Below are 11,606 nucleotides of genomic sequence, written 5' to 3' on the forward strand. Positions count from 1 at the left end.
TGTTTTGCCTGCCTGGTGCCCACAGAGATCAGAAGGCATCTGGTCCCTGAAACTGGACCTATGGACCTTTGCAAGCTGCTATGTGGGTAATAAGACCAAACCTGGCTCTTCTGCCAAAGCAGAAAGGACTTGTAACCTCTAAGTCATATCTCCAGCCTCACGATTTGATTTTTACATGTTGTCTATCTCCTAAAGTGAGGTTTTTTATTTCCTTTTAAAATTAATTTAAGTCGGAAAAAAATCAATGTCTCAAAAAAAAATTGAAACACATTGTTATGGATTACCCAACAAAGAATTCAGAATAATTATTCTCAGATGCACAATAAATCTAAAAAAAATCATGTATCTAAACAAAATCAAGCAACCCATGCTGTTAATAAGAAATAAACACAGAACAGTGGTAACACCAACACCAGTCCCAGCACTTAGGAGGCAGAGCAGTCAGATCTCTGAGTTCAAGGCCAGCCTGGTCTACAGGGTGAGTGGCAGGACTACACAGAGAAACCCTGTCTCGAAAAGAAAAATAATATATATACAACCTTACAAAAAGCTGAGAAATAAACTCCTGCACTGTGTAAACGCAGAACTGGACTGAGAATTTCTGCCTCAGCAGCTGCCAGCATCCGTGAGTTAAAGCATCAAGGCGGGGTAGGAGTGAAGGTTTTAATTCATGGAAATCTGACGTCCCCGTGAGACTGCTGTGTGCTCAGTCTGTGGCCCACCTGAGACATCCCGTGGACCTTTCTCGCAATGTTGACTGATTGGCTACATGTTGACGCCGTTCCGTTGTATGGTGGCTTTCTGCTGACTGTCCCATTCCCCCGCCCCCTGCACACCATGTACAAGATGCTGTACTTCTTAATGTCTTGCTCTCAGGAGCCATCAGCTCCTGCAAGGCCCCAGAGATGCTGTCGTCCTTACTTCTCATCCCCCAGTCCCCTCTCAGGACCCTGTCACGGAAGAACCACCTGCTGTTCCGTGTCATGGCTGCATACATCACCTCACAGTAGCCTTGTCGTCTGTACAGGCCTTCACAGGATGCAGGAAGTCAAAATTCCAACAGGGCCTTCTTCTTCAGGAAACACCAAATGGCAGGTGGCACCTGTCCTGCAGGAGGGCCTGGAGGATGGGGCGCAGAATTAGGAGGCCACGGTGGCTTCCACGGAGGATTTGGCAGTGGTTTTAGGGGCTGCAGTCATGGTCAAAGCTGTGGCTATGGTTCACGCTGCAGGCTCATGGGGGTAAAGACAAAGATACCTGCCACCTCACTGGGCCACTTGGTCAAGGACGTGAAGATCGAGTCCCTGGAGATCTGCCTGTTCTCCCTGCCCATCCAAGAATCCGAGATTATTGACTTTTTATAGGTGCACCCCTAATGGATGAGGTTCTGAAGATCATGCCAGTGCAGAAGCAGACATGGGCAGGCCAGCGGACCAGGTTCAAGGCTTTCGTTGCTATTGGGGACTACAATGGTCACGTAGGTCTCGGTGTCAAGTGCTCCAAGGAGGTAGCCACTGCCATCCGAGGGGCCATCATCTTGGCCAAGCTTTCCATTGTCCCTGTGCAGAGAGGCTACTGGGGGAACAAGATTGGCAAGCCCCACACTGTTCCTTGCAAAGTGACAGGTCGCTGTGGTTCTGTGCTGGTGCGTCTCATCCCTGCCCCCAGAGGCACTGGCATAGTCTCTGCTCCTGTGCCCAAGAAGTTACTAATGATGGCTGGCATTGATGACTGCTACACATCAGCCAGGGGCTGTACTGCTTCCCTGGGCAACTTTGCCAAGGCCACCTTTGATGCCATCTCTAAGACCTACAGCTACCTGACCCCCCGACCTCTGGAAAGAGACTGTGTTCACCAAGTCTCCTTATCAGGAGTTCACTGGCACTGACCATCTTGTGAAAACCACACCAGAGTCTCCATTCAGAGCTCCAGCTATGGCCACCACATAAGGGATTTTGGTTTGTTTGTTTGTTTGGTTGGTTGGTTGGTTGGTTGGTTTTTTGGTTTGGTTTGGTTTGGTTTTGGTGGGGGTTGGTTTGGTTTTTTCAAGGCAGGGTTTCTCTGTGTACAGTTGACTGTCCTGGAACTCACTCTGTAGACCAGACTGGCCTCGAACTCAGAGATCTGCCTGCCTCTGCCTCCGAAGTGCTGCCACCACCCAGCCACATAAGGGTTTTTGTAGAAGAAAAGTAAAATGAATTAAGTTGGTTTTTAAAGATTTGCCAGGTGGTGGTGGTGCACTCCTATAATCCCAGCACTCCAAAAGCAGAGGCAGGTAGATCCCTGTGAGTTCAAGGCCAGCCCAGTTCACAAAGTAAGTTCCAGGACAGTCAGCTGTTATACAGAGAAACCCTGTCTCAAAAACAAAACAAAACAAAAAATTCTGGAAGGCATGATAGTCCACCCCTCTGTCTTATAAAGAAAGAAAAAAGAAAGAAAGAAAGAAAGAAAGAAAGAGCAGACAAACAAAAAATCTTTTTTAAAAAAATATTTATTGTATAATATTGTATACAATATTCCGTCTGGGTGTATGCCTGCAGGCCAGAATAGGGCACCAGACTCCATTATAGATGGCTGTGAGCCACCATGTGGTTGCTGGGAATTGAACTCAGGACCTTTGGAAGAGGAGGCAATACTCTTAACCTCTGAGCCATCTCTCTAGCCCCCAAACAAAAAAATCTTAACAGGCCTGTATCTGAAGAGAAGCAGTAGAGGAATAGTGGGCTGGGTGGGGGTAGATAGAGAAGAGGTGGGGGAAGGAATTAGAAAGAGGGGAGGGGAAACTTTGGTTGGAATATAAAAATAAAAACTAAATAAACAAACAAAACTGCCAACAGGGATGGAAGAGGAGGCCTCAGCCCCATTGGAGGCACTGTTGGCAGCCCCTGGGAAAGTGAGAGACATTGTTATTTGATGTGGCTATGAGAGGTTGCCCACGCCCAGTCAGGGGCCCCACACGTGTGTGCACAGAGTCAACCCTAAAAGAACTCAGGGAGATATTAATAATACACACAAAATAGAGATGTGAAGTTGGGAGGGAGACAGGTTGGGGGGATCTCATAAGGAGCTAGAGGGGAGTAGTGGGGAGCTGATATGATCAAAATACATTGTCTATATGTACAAAATTTTCACCGGATAAATAAAAATTTGTTTAATTATATTGATTCCAGAAAGGAAGAGAGCAGGGGGTCAGGAATTCTAGGAGTGGTTGAAACTCCACAGATTTTAAGGAAGATGTAGACACAGTCCAGAGTGTGGGAGTCTCCAGAGAAATAAAGCCTCGAGGCATTCAACAAACTGTCCACAGTTGGGAAAAAGCAAACGGCTCAGGAGATCTCACCACAGTGAACGGAATGGTTTATTCCAGGTTACAGGGAATGCACTAAGAGGCTATCTGTAAAGAGGAGAGAGAACAGTAACAAGTGTCTGTTAATACCCGCAGCAGTGCAAACCTCAGCTACACCCACAGCCTGGAGTTTAGGATACATTTTTGCTTTCCTTTAGCCTCTGAAGCTGTCACAGCAGGGATGATGTGTCCTTTGTTCGGGGAGAGCATCCTGATGCAGGTGAGAAGGTCACTTTCTAGTTAAAGCGCTCTCTCTCTCTCTCTCATCATAACGTGGGTGCACCATCACGTCCAATACGGAACCCCACTGTTTAGTTTCTCTGCTCAGAGAACAGAGGATCTCCCACAGGGCTGAGATACAGGCTTTAGGACTTGACTGTCCGAGATGGACCATACTGCCGTCGACTCCACCTCATCCTACCTCCATATCACAAACGTGTATTTTATTACTATCTTTCGTTTTCAACCAAAAAGTTATATTCTACCAAATGTATTAAAATTAGAAATTAAACTGCCAAAAAATGATAAAAAGGAAAACATGGAAAAATAGAAAACTATAGCTTTTCTTTATTTTTCTCTTTAAATGTGTCTCAATAGTATCCTTTTTTAAACCACAACGGCATCATCTCCAAATATATGCGTGCGTTTTGCACAATTGGACAGATTTCTTGCATGTGTAGGCGTGGGCATGGGTGTTTTTCCTCTCTGTGTGACTGTACTCTATGAGCATGCCTCGTGCCGGTGGAGAGCAAAAGGAAGCCTGGGTCTCCTGGGACTCGAATTAAGACTGTTCTGAGCCACTGTGTGGGAGCTGGGAAGCAAAGAAGCAGTGTTCTTAACTGTGGGTCATCTCTCCAGCCCTCTGTTTAATGCTTTAGTGTGTGTGTGTGTGTGTGTGTGTGTGTGTGTGTGTCCACACTCTACCCAATGAGCCATCCTGCTGGCCTGGGACATGTCAAGACTCTCTCTGACTGTGACTTGTAGAACCTTAGGTATAATATGCCTCTGCCTCACTTTGCATGTGTCTTTAGCTACAGATAAGCGATCTCCTTGAATTTCTTCAGATTTTAGTTTAGTTTTAGTTATCTGTATATGAGGGACAATGTGGTAGTTTGAATGGGAATGGCCCACATAGGCTCATATACACTAATGATTAATCACCAGGGCATAGGACTGTTTGGGAAGGATTAGGAAGTGTGGCCTTGTTGAAGGAAGCGTGCCATTGAGGGTGGCTTTGAGGTCTCAAAACTCCACACCAGGCCGTGTCTCTCTCTTCCTACTGCCTGTCCAATCAGGATGGAAAGCTCTCAGCCGCCGCTCCAGCACCATGCCTGTCTGATTCCTGCCATGTTGATCATAAATTAAGCCTCTAAGCCAGTGTTTCTCAAGGTTCATGACCCTTTGGTAAAAAAAAAAAAAAAAAAACCTTTCACAGGGGTTGTCTAAGATCATCAGAAAACACAGACATTTACATTATGGTTCACAACAACAGCAAAACTACAGTTAGGAGGTAGCAACAAAAATAATTTTATGGTTGGGGGTCTCGGGGTCTCCACAACATGAGGGACTGTGGTGAAGGGTCGCAGCTCTAGGGAGGTTGAGAACCACTGCTCTGAACTGCAGACAAACCCCTGCTCAAATGCTTCCCCCTGGAAGTGCTGCCTTGGTCTCTGCACAGCAAGAGGACAGCAGCTAAGACAGCAGCGGCATGCACACCCGGCTGCAGAAGCCCACAGAGAACAGAAGCATCAGATCTCCCTGCAGCGGGACTTACAGGAAGCTGTAAGCATCTGCTGCGGGCGATAGGAATCAAATTGTGTCCTCTGCAAGAGCACGAAGTCCTCTTAACTGCTGTGCCATCTCACTGGCCCAGCGTTCTTGCGTTTTTATTTTCTCCATCACGTTTCCCACTTTGTCTCTCTTATTTCTTACTGACTTATTGTCTGTACAATTAATTACTGCTTGCCTCCATGTAGACTGTTTATTTCCTTGCTTATAGTCTTCGTTTTATTCCGTTTCCTGTGTTTCAGCTCCGTGGGCATCTTTCAAATGGCTATTTTCAATTCTTTAAGCAATTCATAAACCTTAGCTTCCTGCTGACCAGTCTCTAGTGTTTTGGTGTCATGGCCGCTGTGCGGTTGTAGCATGAGTCTCTGCTTCTTTGTGTGTTGTGTTATCCTTCATGAAAATGTGTGCATTTGAAAACCAATCAGCAGTATATCTCATGAGGAAAATTAAGGATAAGATAGAAATTTCTCAAAGCACTAAAAATAGAATGGCTGAAGTCTGGCAAGGCTGAATTAGGCAACAGACATTAATGGTCACGGTTGAGATACCTGTTATCCATCTCAGTGTCAAAGCAGTAGACGAGAGGCCGCCACGAGGCATTTGCTCAACCACGTTCATAGCAGCATTACTCGTAATCGCCAGAACCTGGAAACAACATAGATGCTTCTCAGCTGAAGAGTGGAGGGAGACAGCGTGGTGCATTTACACAATGGAGCACTGCTCAGCAGAAAAAAACAACGACAATTTGAAATTTGCAGGCAAATGGACGGAACTAGAAAAAACATCCTGAGTGAAGTAACCCGGACCCAGAAAGACAAATACAATATGTACTCACTCATAAGTGGATACCAGACATAAAGCAAAGGATAATCAGCCTACAGCCCACAACCCCAGAGAAGCCAGAACCCTCATCCAGAAACAGATGGAAGCGGATGCAGAGATCCACAGCTAACCACAGGGCAGAACTCCCAGAGTACAATCAAAGAGAGGGAGGAGGGAGAATACGAACAAAGGGGTCAAGACCATGATGGGGGAACCCACAGAATGAGCTGGCCTGAGCTAGTGGGAGATCACTGACTCTAGACTGACAGCTGGGGAACCTGCACAGGACCAAACTAGGCCCCCTGAATGCAGGTGACCATGGTGTGGCTTGGACAGTGTGTGAGGTCACTGGCAGTGGGACCAGGATCTAACTCTAATGCATAAACTGACTTTGGCGAGACCATTCTCTATGGAGATACCTTGCTCAGTCTAGGCACGGGATGGGGGTGTGAGGTAAGAGGGGTGGCAGGAGATGGGGGGAGAGCCTTGGTCCTGTTTCAACAAGGTGATAGGAGGCTTAGACTTCCCAGGGGAAGCCTTACCCTCCCTGAGTAGCTGATGGGGGATGGGGTAGAGGAAGGGAAAGGAGTGGGAGGAGAGGAGGGAGGGGGAACTGGGATTGGTATGTAATAAATAAATAAATAAATAAAATTAATACTTATAAGGAAAAGAGGAAATTTTTTTCTGTTTTTATTTTATTTATTATTAAAAAGAAAACAAACTATCTTTTTTATTATACATACCAATCCAAGTTCCCACTCCTTCCCCTCCTCCCATTCCCCCCCACACCCTCCCACTCCACTGCCGTCTAATCCTCAGAGAGGGTAAGGCACATTGCCTTGTGGAAGGTCCAGGACCCTCCCTACTATATCTAGGCTCAGCAAGGTATCCATCCAAAGAGAATAGGCTCCCAAAAAGCCAGTACAAGCAGTAGGGATAAATCCTGGTGCCGGTGGCCCCTCAGTCTGCCCCAGCCATACAACTGTCACCCACATTCAGAGGGACTAGTTTGGTCCTATGCTTGTTCCTTCCCAGTCCAGCTGGAGTTAGTGAGCTCCTATTAGCTCAGGTAGACTGTTTCAGTGGGTGAACCTATCATGGTCTTGACCTCTTTGCTCATATTCTCACCCCTCCCACTCTTCAACTGGACTTTGGGAGTTATAAGGAAAATGTTTTAAGAGATGAGCTGGCTGACTGGGAGCAGCACATTCTAAACACCGGGCGCTAATTATAAAGTAAGGGCTAAGTGGCTAGATTTAGCTTTTATAACCACTTATATGCTCTGAACGTGCTGCATATGGTAATTTTCCAACAAAATCGATACTTGCTTAATCTCAAAAGAAGTTATTTGACCCCCATATCTGTGGGTTACCTTCATCCAGGCAAGACTGCTAGCATTCATCTGCTCCAGAGATTGCTGGACCCTCTCATCTAGTATTAGGTCACACCAGTCCTCTCTTCTTACCGTTGTGCTAGGGCAGACGCAGACGCCCCACGCCCACACTAGGAAGCCACAGATGTGTGGGAGGGCCTCCCTTCCATGGCTCCTGAGGAAGTGGGAAGTTCAGAGATTTCTCCTAGTATTAGAAAAGAGCCCCAGGGACAAGGGCTGCAGGCTTCAGCTCCCTTATGCTTCCCCCGCCATCCTGGCCACTGTGAGTTCTTGACCGGCTCTGGAAGCTTTCAGGTCACGTTGGCCTGTATGCTGTGATGTTCATGTACCACTTAAACCATGGGGCCTTTGCTTTACCCTCTTCTACTGGTGTCCCAGGCATGGCACAGCTCTATGTGTTAGAGCATAAAGTGTACCCACAGCCTACTGAGTGGGATAATTTTCACAAGAACGGAGCATAGAGCATCTCTTCCCGAGACCTAGAACAGCGGCTTTTCCAGGCACACTGAAAGGTGAGCAGTCAACACTCCCTCTGTGGTGGACATAACCTGTGTCCGGCTGCTAACAAAAGCAAGTGTCACTGCTAATAGAGACCAAGAACAGAAAATCTGAGACACACGCTCATGTCTGGCCAGTTTAGCTTTGATGAGCCGTGTCACGGCCATTCTGTAACTGCTCCTCCTCTAAAATGGAATTTCAGGAACCCACAAAAGGATCCCAGTCCCTTTGGCTAATAATCTGAACAACGTGTCATTGGGAGCAGCTTCCACTCAAGCGTTTCTGTAGACAAGAGCTTTAGAAACAAGGGCCAGTCTGCAAATGTGATCTGTTGCTTCTGCAAGGGAGAGTTCCCAGCCTGCCGTCAGCACACGGGTCTTCCCTGTGCCAAGATAACAGTGATGGACATTTGCAACACACCCACTATCAGTTCCAAACTCAGATGTTAGACAGATGGCTCAGAACTAAGTCACTGGCTGCTCTCGCAGAGAACTGGGTTTGATTCCCAGTGCCCACACAGTGGTTCACAACAGTCTGTGACCGCAGTTCCAGGGACCTGATACCCTCTTCTGGCCTCCTTGGGCACACTACTCAACCATGGTGCACAGACATTTGTACAGGCAGAACACACACACACACACACACACAAATAGAAAATTAATAATGATGTGGATTTTCAGAGATACGGATACTCAGAAAACCCAATACACATGCAAAGAAAATAAGGAAGCTTTTATTTTATTTTTTAAATATTTATTTATTATACATACAATATTCTGTCTGTGTATGCCTGCATTCCAAAAGAGGGCACCAGACCCCATTACAGATGGTTGTGAGCCACCATGTGGTTACTAGGAATTGAACTCAAGACCTTTGGAAGAGCAGGCAATGCTTTTAACCTCTGAGCCATCTCTCCAGCCCAAGGAAGCTTTTATTAATGGATCTAACGTAAATAATTTCAGAATATTTATATTGCAAAGGATACTTATCAATGTAACAAAATCTATAACAACTTTGACAACAGCTCAAACCCTAAATACCAGTATATTAAAAATTTCAAAGAACCACTACAGAAAAAAAATGCTTCATCAACCTTCAAAATGTATTCTTCTTCAATAAACTCACACTGAAGGCCAGCCTCGCTAGAGGGGAGATTGAGACAGAGGATTTTGCTTCAAAGTTCAAACTTTATTGAAGAGTTCAATCTGGACAGAAACTGGAGAAACGCAAGGTGTGTGGCCAAGTCTCCAACTACTGTTCAGCCCTTACAAGACAGCAGAAAGCCCACACAACAGAGACACCTGCAGGGGCAAAGAGTGTGGCAAAAACCTTAACCAGTGTTCAAATCTGACAGAACACCACAGGATTTATACTGGAGAGGACCCTACAAATGAGAGGCTGTGGCTTTAATGAGAGTGTAAACCTTTCAACATCAGAGTTCATTTTAGAAAGAATTCTTATAGATATGCTGACAGTAAAGGCCTCTTTGGGGCTGGAGAGATGACTCATCACTTAGAGACACCAACTGCTCTTCCAGAGGACCAGGATTTGGTGCCCTGCACCTACATAGCGCCTCACTCTGGGAGACCTGATGCCCTCTGCTGGCCTCTGAGGGCACTGCACAAACATTTTTTAAAATGGAAAAAAAAAGAGACTTTTTTCAAATGTACACATAAAAGAAAAGCAAAATATACATTTATAAGACAAAATAATTATTTAAATATGTAAGGGTATAGAAAGCCTTTGTCCACTCCAGACCCTAAGCTAAGGGCTACGGGAGATGAACCGCACACACAGGACTCTGGGATCACGCGTCTGACTGCGCCAACATGGGCTTCCCATCTGACAGGGCTAACTCGGGCTTCGCGGCTACACCCAGCCCAGAAAAACCTCCACTGCTTTAACTTTTCTAGATACCATGAGTTGATGTAAATAAACCATCACAGACTCAGAGAATTATGCAGACATTCCCTCTAAAATGATCTGATTGTATTATGTATCTGAGGTTTCTCGATAGCCTTGCTCCTTGTCACTGGAGGAAACTCTGACATAGGCTCTTTATAACCAAACAACAAGATTCATCCCTGAGAATTTGCCGTCTGTATGCAACACAGCCCAGACAGTGGATTCTGAAATGCTTTTATTCAGATTATGTACAGCTTCATTAAATAAAGATCAACCTTTCCTCCTCTGGGTTTTTTGATTGGTTTTTGTTTGTTTGTTTTTGTTGTGTTTTGGGGGGTGGGATGAGTTTGTTCATGTTAGTTGTTTTTGGGTTTTGTTTTGATTTTGGGTTTTTTTGTTTGTTTGTTTTTTCTTATGTTTTTTGGTTTTTCAAGACAGGGTTTTTCTGTGTAGCCCTGACTGTCCTGGAACTCACTCTGTAGACCAGGCTGGCCTCAGACTCAGAGATCTATCTGCCCCAGCTTCCCAAATGCCGTGATTAACGGTGTGCGGCCACTATGCCTGGCAGAATAAATCTTTTCAATGAGTTGTTACCTTTGTATTTTGAGTGAATTGCCATGGGCATTAAGTTTTTCCATCCTTCTTCAAACTTCTAAGTAACATATACTAATCACACACCCAGGCAAACGGAGTGACGGCTGTCTAGTAACCATTGCTAGGGTTAGTTACTACACCTTGAAATAATTGGTGACTATTATCTTCATCAATTACAACTTGCTTCCTTTTGTGAGAGCAGTGACAGTCATGGAAATGTTATTACAGAGGTACAATAAAAAGTCCCGATTGCCAGGTGGTAGCACACACCTTTAATCCCAGAACTCCAGAGATAGAGGCAGCTCTGTGAGTAAGGCCAGCCTGGTCTATAGAGTGAGTTCCAGGACAGGCTCCAAAGCTACAGAGAAACCCTGTCTCAAAAAACCAAAACAACAACAAAAAAAAAATCACAGATTCCAGAATCTTAAATTATCTTTTGTGAAATTTTAGTAGTTAATTGTTTTCACAGATCATTCCATGATCTATAAAACACACAAACTTTAGTTCGAGGATTGCCTGATCTACAAAGCGAGTTCCAGGACAGCCAGAGCTACACAGAGAAACCCTGTCTCAAAAAAAAAAAAAAAAACAACAACAACAACAACAAATAAATATATAAAAAGAAGAAGCAGGCCAGTCGGTGGTGGCGCACGCCTTTAATCCCAGCAGAGGCAGGAGGATCTCTGTGAGTTCGAGACCAGCCTGGTCTACAAGAGCTAGTTCCAGGACAGGCTCCAAAACCACAGAGAAACCCTGTCTCAAAAAAACCAAAAAAAAAAAAAAAAGAAGAAGAAGAAAAAGCAGATGGTAGAGGCCAGAGTAGTATTTATGTAAGTGTATACGCTGTGTCTATTCAAAAAGGGTAATTATTGAAATGAAAAATAAATTTAAAAATAAAATTAAAAGGTAAAATTAGAAATCTCCTCTACCTGAGAAATTGTTATTCCGCTGAAGGACTTATTCTAAATTGGAGCCTAATCCTTGATTGAAAATCTCTGCACGCCAGCACAGATAAGGCAGGGAACCAGACTGGAGGGAGATCCCAGCTCTCTGAGCTCTAACTAGGCCATCATGTCGTGGAGGATCCTGTGAGCCAACAACACTCCCTAGGTCAGCTGTGTGAGCCCTCCAGAGCACCAGCTCTGACCCACAACACCTCGTTCCTACCCACTCACCACGCCCACCACGCAGTAGTTTCGCTATCTCCTGCACATTGTTATGGCCTCAGAAATCATCCTCGCACTACCATTGTTTCTAAGC

General features: G+C 45.3%; 1 pseudogene; it reads left to right on the forward strand.

Moving 5' to 3' along the window:
• Nucleotides 1-1,088: 1,088 nt before the first annotated feature.
• Nucleotides 1,089-7,810, forward strand: LOC121463989 (annotated as a pseudogene).
• Nucleotides 7,811-11,606: the final 3,796 nt, after the last annotated feature.

Source organism: Microtus oregoni, unplaced genomic scaffold (genome assembly GCF_018167655.1).
Source record: "Microtus oregoni isolate MIOR12 unplaced genomic scaffold, Mior012 000027F_ref0000203, whole genome shotgun sequence".
In the NCBI taxonomy this organism is placed as follows: Eukaryota; Metazoa; Chordata; class Mammalia; order Rodentia; family Cricetidae; genus Microtus; species Microtus oregoni.